The sequence below is a fragment of the Papaver somniferum genome, chromosome 10 (assembly GCF_003573695.1).
Source record: "Papaver somniferum cultivar HN1 chromosome 10, ASM357369v1, whole genome shotgun sequence".
NCBI classification, from domain to species: domain Eukaryota; kingdom Viridiplantae; phylum Streptophyta; class Magnoliopsida; order Ranunculales; family Papaveraceae; genus Papaver; species Papaver somniferum.
Window position 1 is genome coordinate 24,777,867 of NC_039367.1, and position 13,596 is coordinate 24,791,462.

General features: G+C 36.4%; 1 pseudogene; it reads right to left on the reverse strand.

Annotated features, from left to right (window-relative positions):
* Positions 1-3,022: 3,022 nt before the first annotated feature.
* Positions 3,023-3,122, reverse strand: LOC113319767 (annotated as a pseudogene).
* Between the last annotated feature and the right edge of the window lie 10,474 nt (positions 3,123-13,596).

Below are 13,596 nucleotides of genomic sequence, written 5' to 3' on the forward strand. Positions count from 1 at the left end.
AAACATTTTTGGAAAAAATTGACTCGAAAAGTTGTCGAAAAGCACCCGGAGGACATTTGCTATTAGGAATCTCACTTTGGATAAGGGTTAACCATCTTCAACATTCAAAAAAAAAAAAGGATTTTGGCGGGGAAAAAAATGCAGTTAAAGAGCAGTTTTGGAAATCGTGATTTGAAGGAGTTTGAGGTCGATTAAACCTCTGATTTTCATAGGATAGACTCCTTATGGGTCTAGGTATCTGATATGGGTGTTTAAATCGATTAGAATGGGCTCAAACGACGGATTTTTCTCACCACAAGAAAATATGGAAAGTCAAGTGTGTGACCTGTTTTCGGGAATTTTAGAGTGATTAAAACGCTGTAAACCTTCCCAAAGATTTGTATATATCTAAGGAAGAGTTTAGAATAAAAAGGAAAGCTCAGAAACGCGTAGAAATCCTAAAACAAGAAATTGTCGCAACTTGGTCGTGAAGAGAAAGAAAGAGATTTTGGAAGATTTGGGGGAGATTTAATCGGTATTTTTGATATAAATAGATGTCCTGGGTCATATAGAAGAGGTGTCGAGAGTTTGGGAACCTAAGGAGAGCCATAGAAGAAGAAATCAGAGCTTTACCAAACTCTGTTTCTGCTTCTGCTGCTGCTGTTGAGGAAGAAGAACGCGAAGAACATTGACCCTCGGTAGACATTCGCAGAAAATTGTCGATGTTTAACAGCTGAAGAACATTAAGCTGTTCAGGGCAGTCTTATTCTAGGGTCTTAAAATCAGCGACAAAGCAACAATTTTTCTGTAACAGTTCCATTGTAACAGCTGTTTTGCAACACCAATACACTGTTGCAAACAGTCTGTGTTATTACTTTTCACTCTTTTAATCATCTTTTGAGCAACAAACACATATTTTGAGATCATGATTAATATGAGTAGCTAAACCCCATTGCTGAGGCGATATAGGAAGCTATTTTTCCAACAAAAAGTGGTATATTCTATTTTATCTTTTTATTTGCAATAATTATATGATTATTTTCCTTGAAATATTATTGAATATGATTTTTATTTGAGTGATTGTGATCTATTTTTATGGAGTATGCTTAGTTTTAAGACTTTTATGCTTCATACTTGGTATTTACAATTATTACTTTTGAAAATCTACTTGTTGCAATATTTTAGAATCAAATTAAATAAGAAAATTGCATAAAAAATAAGTATTGGTTTAATCACTTTGAACTTGGAAAATAGTGGAATATTAGCCTTAGTGTTTCTTTTAGTATTGATATCATCTTTGATTGAGTTTGCTATAATTTTTAGTGAGTTTTCTATTTTAATATTAGGATTTAAGTCTAATTAATATCCTTCACAAGTCTGATAATCGAACCACTTTTACCACTATCTACAAATCACATCAATTTTTGGCGCCGCTGCCCGGGACTTGTTTTTAGGGTTTTAGATTTATTTTTTTTGTTTTTATTATTTTTGTCTTTTTTATGTTTTTGGGTGTTTATCTTGTGTCTACAGGTTCTGGATCATAAAGAAAATTGAGCCAAGGAGTTTGGTGATTTCATAAAGACTTGGAGCTAAAGATTAAAGCAAAAAGAACAGAAAAGAAGACAATTTTATTATATATATTTTTTAGACAATTTTAGTTTAGGGTTTCTTTATTTTTTTTAAAAAAAACTGTATTAGGGTTTATTATTTTTGTAATTTTTCTTTATTTTTTTGGACTTTTGGACTTTGAGACATTATTTTTTTTATTACCCTACGGAAGGGTACTTTAAATATAAACTGTTTGCAGAGAAGGAGGACAATTACGATATTGTCTCTGCACCTTGGGTTCGTACACTAGACATCGGAGTCAGTGGCCCGAGTCGACTACAACCGATTCATCCCCCGTCTGGAACAGGAGGTAAGATTCTAAACACTCGCGAATCCCCTGTCAGCGAGTTACTGGACTCCTTCGTATGCATATATGTTGAGGACTGAATACGGACATTTATTTTTTTAGTAAAGGGCAAGGCCTGGCCATACAAGATAAGGGTTCGGATTTCATCACCGTTCACTTCTTGCCCGTTTTAGGAACACGTAACCTACGCGAACCTAAGCCTAAAATTTTGACTAGAACGAGGCCGATAGGGTAATGAGCTTAACTAGGAAAGTCATTCGAAAAATATTGGTTACTCTTTTAAGCATACTTCTAAGTTCTTGACGGTTTCTGTAAGTTGAATGCGTGACTGCGCCGCCTTGTAATACCAGTGAGGCCTTGGGTATCAAAGCTCCACCGAGCTTCCCTCTCCTCTATTCAACTTACGTTAACTCGAATTGATTCCAGAGGGGTTTGCTTAAATTGTAACGAATTCCCGTTCGAAGCATTAGAAGCTGGTCTAGAAACAATCTAAGTGGATCCATCATGCTTTTTGTTTGCTAGAAATCAATAGGTTTGATTTGGTTGAGTCGGCCTTGATCTGTGTTTGCTTACCCTTCCAATTTAGAAAATTCTATTGTATGCCTGAACGTAAAAGAGACGCACTAGGTAGATTTGTTAAAGAGAAACCTAGTAGTTCGAAGCGTCTCGATTACCTTAATCTAGAAAGTCCGGCTTTTGAAGAGTCTGTTTTTGAACGTTCTTTGACTGAGGAGAGAATCCATGTTGCTCCGATAGCGCCAGAAATGGCAACTTTGAAAGCTTTGTTGAATCCAACTAGGACTACCCGTCCTTCGTGTATTAAGTTAGCTGAAACGGAGGCACCCTATGAACTGAAACCTGGGACCTTACAGATGCTCCCAATCTTTTTAGGGAAAGAAAATGAAAACCCTTATTACCATGTTAGGGATTTTGAGGAAATTTGTAGTACTCTAAGAATTAGAGGCTTAGATGATGATGCTTTGAAACTTAGGTTATTCCCATTTTCCCTGAAAGATAAGGCCAAGTCGTGGCTGTATAGTTTGGACTCCGAGTCAATTGAGACATATGAACAACTTACATCTGCCTTTTTCAATAAGTTTTTCCCTAGGCACAAAACATCGTCTATTAGGACGCAAATATGCACATTTTCACAACAAGAGGGAGAATCTTTATATAGGTATTTGGAAAGGTTCAATGATTTATTATCCCAGTGTCCTCATCATGGTTTAGAAAAGGTTAGGCTAGTTCAGATCCTTTATGAGGGTTTAGATTATTCCACAACGACCATGGTTGAGTCTCTATGCACTGGTGGATTTGAAAAAAACTGTTGATGCGGCGATGGAATTTTTTAATGAAATCGCCGAAAAAACCCAGCAATGGGAAAATAGTAGGGCACCCCAGAAAACAATTCTTTTAAGTAGAGGAAACGTTAATAGGGTAGAAGGAGGCTATGAATCAGATGCCAAAATTGCTGCTATAGCAAAAAGGTTAGAAGCCTTAGAAGTGGGCCAGACTAGTGGTAGAGTGGAGCCTTTTTGGGAAGGCCAGAATATTGAAGAGCAGGCCAATGCTCTTTATAATAACACTAGATTTGATAACCGTCAAAAGATTGACCCATATTCAGAAACCTATAATCCTGGTTGGAGAAACCATCCGAACCTTTCGTGGTCTAAGGGCCAAAGTCAAGGTCAGTTTAGTAATTCTAATGCTCCCCCAGGTTTTGGCTATACTAAGAATCCTTCAGGACTAGCTCAGTTTCAGAATCAGTCAGATAAGAAAATCCTAAGTTTAGAGGAATCTCTCGCCTTGTTAACTCAGCAAACTGCAAAATTCCAGTTATCCGTAGAACAAGTCTACAAGCTAGTAACAGGATAGGACAAGAAAATAGTCAGGCTATTTCCGAGTTAAAAACCCAGGTTGGTCTGATAAGTGATTCTTTGAGAGAAAAAGGTAAGTTTCCTAGTCAAACACAACCCAACCCTAGAGGAGTTCATGAATTAGGTGCAAAACCATCGAATCAATTGAATGCTGTTAGAACCCTTAGAAGTGGTAGAGTTGTAGACAATAAGGTAACCATGCCCGATAGTGAACATACTGTAGTTCACCCCTCAGGATCTCACCTCTCAGGACCAGTAGCTGAAGAGACTGATAAAGTTTCTGATGATGTGAATTCGGTTCCTGAAAGGTCTGATTTTAGGCCTAGAGCCCCATTTCCTCAGCTATTAGTACCAACAAAGAAGGAATCGAACTTTAATGACATAGTGGAGGTTTTTAAGCAAGTTACCATAAACCTTCCCTTATTAGATGCAATTAGGCAAATTCCTGCTTATGCCAAGTTCCTTAAGGATATGTGTACGCGAAAGCGAAAACTTAGCGTCCATAAGAAAGCCTTTTTAGCTAGTCACGTAAGTTCAATCATTCAGAACACCACAACTCCAAAGTACAAAGACCCAGGTTCTCCTACCATTGCTTGCACAATAGGTAACTTCCGGGTAGAAAAAGCTTTACTTGACTTAGGAGCCAGTGTGAACTTACTGCCATTCCATGTATACTTACAGCTAGGACTTGGTGAAATGAAACCTACTCAGATGACACTGCAGTTAGCTGATAGGTCTGTTAAAATCCCTCGAGGTGTTATCGAGGATGTTCTTATTGAGGTCGACAAGTTTATTTATCCAGTGGATTTCGTGGTCCTAGATACCCAACCTGTCCCTGACCCAGAGAACCAGATACCTGTGATTTTAGGTCGCCCATTTTTAGCTACGTCTAATGCGATCATTAACTGTCGAAATGGTGTGATGAGTTTATCTTTTGGTAATATGACTATGGAGATGAACATTTTTAATGTCAGTAAGCAACCTCATGAGCTAGATGACACATGTGTTGAGGAGGTGAACATGATAGAAGCCTTAGTTCAGGAGTCATTACCAAACATCTTGTCTGAAGACCCATTAGAAAGTTGTTTATCCCATTTTGGTTTAGATTTTGACGACGATAGCACTATTGAATAGGTGAATGCTATTAGATTCTACCCCTGTGTTAGACACTGATAGATGGAAAGCTAGGTTCGAACCGTTACCAGTTTCTGAGACTACCCTAATTCCTTCTTTAGAAGAGCCCCCAAAGTTGGACCTTAAACCACTACCCGATACTCTAAAGTATGTGTTTTTAGGCCCATCTGAGACTTTACCTGTGATTGTAGCTTCCAATTTGGATAGTGATCAGGAAAGTAGGCTAGTAAATGTACTTCAAGACAATAAGGAAGCTTTAGGGTGGACTATAGCAGACATTAAGGGTATAAGTCCTACTGTGTGTATGCATCAGATTCATTTAGAGGAAGACTCCAAACCTTCTAGGGAGATGCAACGTCGACTGAACCCTAACATGAAGAGGGTAGTTCGAAAAGAGGTGCTTAAGTTGTTAGATGCGGGTATTATTTACCCAATTTCAGACAGTAAGTGGGTCAGCCCTGTTCAGGTTGTCCCCAAGAAATCAGGTATCACTGTAGTCCAGAATGATAATAATGAATTAATCCCAACCCGAGTGACCACGGGATGGCGTGTGTGTATTGACTATAGGAAATTGAACAAGGTCACAAGGAAGGATCACTTTCCCCTTCCTTTTATCGACCAAATGCTAGAGCGATTAGCTGGACATAGTCACTATTGCTTCTTAGATGGCTACTCCGGTTATAATCAGATCGTTATTGCCCCAGAAGACCAAGAGAAAACCACTTTTACCTGTCCCTTTGGTACCTTTGCGTATAGACGCATGCCTTTCGGGCTATGTAATGCCCCTGCAACTTTTCAGCGTTGTATGATGAGCATATTTTCTGATATGGTGTAGAACGGTTCTTAGAGGTCTTTATGGATGATTTTTCAGTGTTTGGTTCATCTTTCGATGAGTTCTTGCATCATTTGACATTAGTGTTGACTAGGTGTAAGGAAAAAAATTTAGTGCTTAATTGGGAAAAATGCCATTTCATGGTTAAATCAGGAATTGTATTAGACACATCATCTATTCAAAGGGTATATAGGTAGAAAAAGCCAAAGTTGACCTTATTAAGACTTTATAGGTCCCAAAAACCGTAAAAGATATTAGGTCATTCCTAGGGCATGCAGGTTTTTACCGTCGATTCATTAAGGATTTTAGCTTGATTTCTAGACCTCTTTGCCATTTGCTTGCAAAAGATGTTAAGTTTATCTTTGATGATGCTTGTTTAGAGGATTTTGAGAATCTTAAAACTTTACTCACTACTTCCCCGATAGTCCAGGCACCTAACTGGAACCTACCCTTTGAGATTATGTGTGATTCTTCAGATTGTGCTATAGGCGTCGTTTTAGGACAACGAGAAAAAAAATTACTTCATGTGATTTATTATGCTAGAAAAACTCTGAATGATTCCCAAATGAACTACACAACTACCGAGAAGGAACTTTTATCCATCGTGTTTGCCTTGGATAGGTTTAGGTCTTACCTATTAGGTTCTAAGATCATAATCTATACAGATCATGCTGCTTTGAAATACCTTTTATCTAAGAAGGATACCAAACCTAGATTGATTAGATGGATCCTATTGTTACAGGAATTTTCCCCGGACATTAGAGACAAAAAGGGTGCAGAAAATGTAGTAGCAGATCACTTGTCTAGGCTAGTTTTTAGTTCCCCTAGTGATTCCCTTCCTATAAGGGATAGTTTTCCTGATGAACAACTGTTCTCTGTTTCCCAATCACCTTGGTATGCAAATATAGTAAATTACCTTGTTACTGGTCGAACCCCTCAACATTGGGGTAAGCAAGATCGTTCTAGGTTTTTAGCCGAGGTTAAGCATTTCTTTTGGGACGATCCTTATCTATTTAAGTATTGTCCGGACCAGATTATTAGGAGATGTGTATCTGAGAGTGACCAGTCTAGTATTATCTCCTTTTGTCATGAACATGCATGTGGGGGTCATTTTAGTGCTAAGAAGACTGCTGCTAAGATTTTGCAGTGTGAATTTTACTGGCCTTAGTTGTTTAAAGATTCCCATAGTCATTGTGTTTCTTGTGAGCGTTTCCATAAGTTAGGAACCATTTCCCGTAGAAATATGATGCCTCTGAACCCTATTTTAGTGATTGAGGTCTTTGATGTGTGGGGCATTGATTTTATGGGTCCATTTCCTATTTCGTTTGGTTATATTTACATACTTGTCGTTGTAGACTATGTGTCTAAGTGGGTTGAGGCGGTTCCGTGTAGAACGAATGACCACATGGTCGTAGTCCAGTTTTTGAAAGAGAACATACTTACACGTTTTGGTACGCCGCGAGCTATAATTAGTGATGGAGGTTCACACTTTTGTAATATACTGTTTTCTCTTTTAATGAAACAATACGGTATTACCCATAAAGTAGCAACCCCATATCACCCTTAGACTAGTGGTCAGGTAGAGGTTTCCAATAGGGAAATTAAACGTATTCTAGAGAAAACAGTTAATCCAAATAGGAAAGACTGGTCGTCGAGGCTTACTGATGCCTTATGGGCTTACCGTACTGCGTTTAAGACACCCATTGGAATATCACCTTATCGTTTAGTGTTTGGGAAGGCATGTCACCTTCCTGTTGAGTTAGAGCATCGAGCCTATTGGGCTATTAAGAACTTAAACTTTTCACTTTACAAGGAAGGAGCTCAAAGAAAGCTCCAGCTCAATGAGTTGGACGAGATTCGTAGAGATGCATACGATAGTGCTAAGGAGTATAAGAACAAAATGAAACTTGTGCATGATAGGAATATTTTACGAAAGTCATTTTCTCCAGGTCAAAAAGTTCTTCTGTATGACACTCGTTTGCATCTATTCCCTGGGAAGTTGCGCTCTCGGTGGACCGGTCCTTTTATGGTCCGTACTGTTTTTTCTCATGGCGCTGTTGAGATTGAGACACCAGATGGTAGTAGTTCTTCGAAGGTTAACGGTCAGAGATTGAAGCCCTTTTTAGAGCCTTTTCCTACAGGTGACGTTGAGGAGGTCCCTCTGGAGGACCCTGTTTACCTTGATTGACCATTGAGGCGATTTTGTATGTTATATAATATTTTTGTAGGTTTTTGGTTACACTTCACCCATGTAATATCTTTCCGACTTCTCTCTTTACTATTTCCTCATGTTACTTATATTTTTGGTACTATTATTTGATTAGAAACATTGAGGACAATGTTAGATTTAAGTTTGGGGGTGGGGTAGAACTTTTTGTTACCTTTTCGTTGCAATAATTAAACTCAAAATCCTAGAAATTTATCCCTATTAAGGATGGCACTAACCAATCTAAGTGGATGGAAGCATTTTGGTTGTAGGAGTTGAGGAACCAATCTGACTAGATGGCAACATCTAAAGAGTCTATTCATAAAAGCACAGATCTCAGGTGTTAGAAATAACATGATAGTTTCACCATATCTCGTTGAGTCCTTTTCACTTCTGTTTTTATTTTGTTTTGTTTTTAAACTATGTTTCTCTAAGTGATTAGGTAGGGCTCATGATTCAAGTTGTTACCAATCTAGGGTGAATTAGAGTCATTGAGATACCAAAAAAAAAAGAAAAAAAAAGAAAAAAGAAGAGACCATCAGACCAACTGGAATAAATTCAATAAAGTCGACCACTGGAACCCTTGTATATGCCAGTTGTGTTGACCTAGAGTTAGGATTATCAATCACTAGTTCCCTTGTATATGCCAGTGTGTTGATATTAGTCAGACTAGTATCTCAATCCATTAGGATAGGTTCATTTTGGCGGAGGCCTTCAGACAGATATGAGAAACACCGTTCACCTAGTAAACATCAAAACCATCTATGTTTTTCTATATCCATCTTCTTGATCTATCCATGTGATTAGTTTTGACTCCGGATATTGATGTCCATAGTGCGACTATCTGAGTAGAGCTTTGTCACTTCATATGAATTTTAATATGCTTGAGTGCAAACTCGTGTACAACAATTGGAATTTCGCATCAGGGTACTTCCTCTTGTAGTCAATAAGTATGCCAACCAAGGAAATTCTTTAGTGCCTTCCAAGGTTCTGTGTAGATAGCTAGGGTCTGGAGTAAAAAGGTTTTGTGGGTATAACTCTGGTAAGCCCTCCGGAGACAACACTCCGCCACTAGGGACACCTAGGGGTTTAAAGGCTTATTGCATACGCTAAATGCAATCGACGATGCCTGCAACAGTGAGTTAGGATTTTATTTCTATTTTATTTTTGCCTGAGGACTAGCAAATAATAGGTTTGGGGGTATTCGATAGACACATTTTTGTGTCCGATTTGTCTCGATTCTATATATTGTTAGGGCTCATTTTTGTACTTATTATGGTGTTTTATTTATTTGTAGGTATTGTTGGCTAATTAACATTTTTGGAAAAAATTGGCTCGAAAAGTTGTCGGAAAGCACCCGGAGGACATTTGTTATTCGGACTCTCACTTTGGATAAGGGGTAACCTAATTACTAAGGGGCATCCCATTTCCAGACAGTTGCTAATCGCATCCCTAGTCTGGATAAGGGTCAACGATCTTCAACATTAAAAAAAAAAGGATTTTGGCGGGAAAAAAAATGCAGTTAAAGAGCAGTTTTGGCAATCGTGATTTGAAGGAGTTTGAGATCGATTAAACCTCTGATTTTCATAGGATAGACTCCTTATGGGTCTAGGAATCTGATATGGGTGTTTAAATCGATTAGAATGGGCTCAAACGAAGGATTTTTCTCACAACAAGAAAATATGGAAAGTCATGTGTGTGACCTGTTTTAGGGAATTTTAGAATGATTAAAACGCTGTAAACCTTCCCAAAGATTTGGGAACCTAAGGAGAGCCAGAGAAGAAGAAATCAGAGCTTTACCAAACTCTGTTTCTGCTGCTGCTGCTGTTGAGGAAGAAGAACGCGAAGAACATTGACCCTCGGTAGACAGTCGCAGAAAAGTGTCGATGTTTAACAGATGAACAACATTAAGCTGTTCAGGGAAGTCTTATTCTAGGGTCTTAAAATCAGCGACAAAGCAACAGTTTTCTGTAATAGTTTCATTGTAACAGCTGTTTTGCAACACCAGTACACTGTTGCAAACAGTCTGTGTTATTGCTTTTCACTCTTTTAATCATCTTTTGAGCAACAAACACATATTTTGAGATCATGATTAATATGAGGAGCTAAACCCCATTGTTGAGGCGATAGATGAAGCTAGTTTTCCAACAAAAAGTGGTATATTCTATTTTATCTTTTTATTTGCAATAATTTTATGATTATTTGCCTTGAAATATTATTGAATATGATTTTTATTTGAGTGATTGTGATCTATTTTGCTGGAGTATGCTTAGTTTTAAGACTTTTGATGCTTCATACTTGGTATTTACAATTATTACTTTTGAAAATCTACTTGTTGCAATATTTTAGAATCAAATTAAACAAGAAAATTGCATAAATATAACTATTGGTTTAATCACTTTGAACTTGGAAAATAGTGGAATCTTAGCCTCAGTGTTTCTTTTAGTATCGATATCATCTTTGATTGAGTTTTCTATAATTTTTAGTGAATTTTCTATTTTAATATTAGGATTTAAGTCTAATTAATATCCTTCACAAGTCTGAGAATCGAACCACTTTTACCACTATCTACAAATCACATCACTACTATAGAAGAGAGTCATGGAGATTCCTCGTCTGATGTTCGATTATCCATTTTGCTGCACACACAACAAAAAAAATTATGATCTCAAAATCAAACAACATATAAGTAATGAAAACTAAAAACATTGTAAAAAAAGACGAATAGTTTACCACAATGGGCAGAGGTTAAATTTGAAGCAGACAATTTGCACACGCAAAAAAAGTTCATGAGCCTAAAAAAAATTAATGAAAATTAACAAAAAAATATTAAAATAAAAATGAAGTGTTTACGAAAATCAACCGAAGGTGAAGACTTTCTTTCAAGAAAAGGATCAAAAAAGAAAACTTAGTTTTGAGAGGAAAAATCGTTGCGCGAGTTGGATCATCATCAAAAGCAAGACAAAGGGTTTCATCATCATAACTTTGTGATTCCTCAAGATAGATATCTGAAAACTATTCTTAATTGATAATTCGAAGATTGTTCTTGAGAGGTGGTAAAAAATTCAGTCTTCTCATCTAAATGAGTGTAAGGCTGCTAACGTTGTCCATACAGGTTTCCGAACGAAAAAAATTAATGGTGTACTTGGTACCCTCTCCTTTTGAAGGTTAATATGTAAACACCAAAATATTAGATGCAGAAAGTTTAACAACATTAGTTTGTAAACTCCAGTACTTCAATTTATCTTTCGATATTAATAAACTACTTGCTCGAATTCAAAACTTCATCTTCGTAATTTCATCATAATATTAAAGTCAAACGACATCGTGTTAGTAGATAAAATGGGAGAGATAATGAGCACGTATAATAGTCAATTTAATAACATGATATTAATCACGCACACAAAAAGTCAATATGTTTTTTTGTCCGTTTCGGAAAAGATTATCCTAACCCCCAAATTTGAGTTAAGAAAAATGCGAGATGATATCATCTTTTTCCAAAATTATCTCAAAGTCATCGTTTATGTGCACAAACAAAGGTAAAGCAGACCTTAAAATAACCTAGTTGTTAAACATTAACCCAGAATTATCAAATTTTGGATTCAAAATAATTCTGAACACATTATACAATAGGTGCACACAAAGTATATACTGTATATTTTTCTTTTAAAAAGTTAATTTTCATAAATTTTTGTTCATTTTCCAAAAATAAATTCTAAAATTGCGGCTCATTTTCCGGAGAATGACAACTTATTTATCAGGCCATTACTCGATTAAAAATAAGTTTGGACAAAAGCACCATAATAAGATACAAAACATTGCAAGAAATATGCATTTCCAAATTGAGAAACGGGTACGGATCCTCTATGCCGAAAATTCCCTATTCCCCGGTCACTAATAAAACTCCACGTGTTTTTTCTTTATATCTGACTATCTCACGTCGTTAGACTGTCTGCTAACTTATTGAGGTGAAACTACCAAACAGAAGATTGTTTTACGAAACAAAAGATGAATACAGTATAAGTTACAGCATGGTTGTCTTCTTGATTGGTAAACTACAACCTCAACCTAAAATTTGTAGTTTTGTACATAGCTTTTCTTCCGAACCATAACACTTAGATAATAGTAATTTTTTTCTCTTTTTTCTTTGAAGATTCTCTAGTAACTGATCATTTGGTAAAAGAAAAATGCAATAAGTTGATGATGTTCATGGCCAAATTCAACAAAGAAAAAAATAGATTGATATAGAAGGATGATTTTTCTTTTTGGTAACTTTAAATCCAGAGTTTATTTATCCCCGTATCAGCAAATTCAACCTTAAACAGATTAAAGAAATTGATAAATAATAACTATTTTGTTGTGAATTATGATTATGTTCTTCTTATTCACAGAAGCAAGTTATGCCTTAAATTTTCATTTAAAATAAAAAAGTTGTTTTAGTGATTCAGTCGAATGAATCAAATCGGCGATGTAAGAGGGTTTGTTTTTTTGTTTGGAAAGGAAGAAGACCTAATTTAATAACGCATTCAGATACAAATTTGCTTCTGACTTATGATTTTCCAGAAGTAGAAGTCAGAAGCAAACATATTTTGCTTCACAAAAAGTTAACTTTTTTGATTCTAGAAGTCGTTTTAAAATTTTAGAAGCAAAAGTAGCAGAGCTCATTCAACAAAGCAGTGCGGCTGAAACATCAACCATATTACGAAGGAAAAAAAATTTAACTAACCTTTTATCCTTAATTGGAAATCCCCCAACTTTTGGAAGTGGAGATGAGACAATTACTTGCATCACAAACACTGTGTACACAACAAATGAAGCTTCTTGGTTCATGAAGCACTCTGCAGACTTTTATGCCAACAATTTCAGCTCTTCCTGTAAGAAAAAAATCCTCACAAAGGTGCATCTCTTTTACATGGTTTTCAATGTAGAACGCAATTCCTACTGTGGATAGTATTCTCAAAAGAAGAGTGACCATAGATACACAATACAGATTCTGCAACAACAACGAGGAAATAATGCACTATCTCCTTCTCCACTGCAGTTTCTCTAAGGAAATATGGGATTGTTTCACTTCAAGTAGTATATGATCTCACTGGTCTCACAAAACTTCAGTTCGAAATCAACTTAAAATATGGCAAGCAAATCAAAAGAAAAAATTAGGAAGAAAAGTCTGGAGATTAGTTCCCTTTGCAACCATGTAGGCAACTATGGTGATAGAAAAAAGAAGAGGTCATGCGAAAGAAACTTTCTTCAATGAAGTTAAACGGCTTATATTTTAATGTGTCATTATCCAGTTGGTTTAGAGGTATCTTTGTCAGAGATTTGATCACCAATTTGGAAAATATAATGGATTACGATTAGAGTCCGCGGGCTTTGGTTGTGGTCTGGTTCCTTGGGTACAGGCTTTTCTTGTATCTGGCTTCTCTTTTTCCTTTTAATAAAATTAACGCTTTTTATTAGAAACAAAAAAACTCGTTGAAGACTTGCAATTCTAGTGTACTAAATGCATAGTTAACATTCGACATGAATGGGTTCAGAGGTCAAGTAAAGTAAAGAGGTGATAGATTTTAATGCAATAATCACCTGAGAATTTGCAAGTTGAAGACTTGCATTTATAGTATAATAAATCTATCTTTATTATACTTGTTGAAGC